The following is a 1663-nucleotide window of genomic DNA, read 5'->3' as shown; positions in this document are numbered from 1 at the left end:
ATAGAGCTAATGGGCCAAAGTTATGATAACTTCTTAGCCACAGCCAACCACCCTACCCTGAGGGAACGAGTTGTTGGGCCCATGGGCTTGGGGGACATCAAGTTCAGCTGGTATAACATAGTACACAAAAACAATGTTCCACTTCCTACTTTGCTGAGTAGCAGCTGGGGTTTTAAAAGCTTGCAAGCAGCCATCTAGATGCAACAACTGGTCTCTCCTCATCCAAAGCAAAGAAGAATGAAGAAAATCAAAGATACATGGAAACAATTAGTTCAAGGGACTAGTGGACCATGTGAACCTCAGCTTACATGACCCTGAGACCAGAAGAATTAGATGGTGCTCAGCTACCACTGTCAACCACTTGGAAAGGGATCAGTGCAGGAGATCCTGGATAGAGTGGGAGAAAAATGTGGAACAAAACTTAAAATCATAAAAATTGACCAGGCTTACTGGTCTGAAAGAAACTAGTGAAACCTCTAAGATTATGGCCCCTAGTCACCCTTTGGGCCTAGAATTTAACTTACTCCCATAGCTTCCAGCCAAACAACAGACAGGTATATAAGGTGAACTTTTATAGCACATAAGTACACTCCTTAGAACAATCAACCATGGGGAATAAATAAATAATAATAAAACCTCTTGATGTTCCAAGTTCTCAGTGAATGTCAAAGCCTTAACCAATAGTTGACAGAGGCAGGATTGAGGTTAGTCTCTATGGAATGGAGCTGAAGAATCATCCCTTGGTCCTTATGATCGAGGGAAACTGTTCTGAAATGGACTTTTCCAACAATGAACTTCAGCCCTCCACATTGGATGAGATAGGCTGTCCAGATGAACATCCACTACCTGCTTGGAGATGCCTGATGACAGGAAGCTCACTAATTGGTAGAAATCCCCTTAGCAACTCTGATCCCTAAATTCAACTTTAAACCACAAAGAGGCCTACATGCTTACAATCAAGAACAGTGGAAGAGTGCCTGAGCTCAAAGCAGGGAATCCCATTCAAAGCACTCCCTGCCACGCATTAGATGACTTCACTGAACACAGTAGGTGCTCAATAAATGCATACTTCACCAACAAATTCAATCATGTTGCTTACTACCCTGAAGGCACAGTTGGTAATTTTAATATAATTGGCCAGTCATGTCAGGGTATTTGAGAGGGAACAAAAGTTTTATATTTGCTGAGTCACGAAACTTTCCTTTTCTTTAGGCTACTTTAGTGTGCAGTCCTTTCCATAGAAGTTCAGGGCTACTCCAACTTTACTAGATGTTAACTTTCTTAGTTTCTCTGACAGATAAGAGACACACAGATTGACTCAAAGAAATGGAAGAAGATGACTCCTGGAAATAGCTTTTCTCTGATTTAGAAGCAGAAAAAAGAGTAGAAAAAGAACCTCCTGTGGAAAATTCTTTTTCGCTTTTGATCTTGTCTTCTCACTGAAGATACCTATGTGTGGTTTCAATGTGTGGACATGCAGCAGCCATCTTGTGGCCATGAGGAAACTCTAAGAGAGTCCAGAAATGTCATCCCAGCACCACTGACACCACTGAGCCAATGAAACTGCCCCGGAACCACACACCTGAAATTTCCTGTGACCTGAAGAATGAAACGGCTTTCTTGCTTGGACCGCTGTCTGTCTGCTTTTATGTTGTCTGTGGTC

This window comes from Orycteropus afer, unplaced genomic scaffold (assembly GCF_000298275.1).
Source record: "Orycteropus afer afer isolate SDZICR_OR568_19922 unplaced genomic scaffold, OryAfe1.0 scaffold00006, whole genome shotgun sequence".
Taxonomy (NCBI): domain Eukaryota; kingdom Metazoa; phylum Chordata; class Mammalia; order Tubulidentata; family Orycteropodidae; genus Orycteropus; species Orycteropus afer.
The sequence above is the reverse complement of the archived record's forward strand: the minus strand, read 5'-3'. Positions refer to the sequence as shown.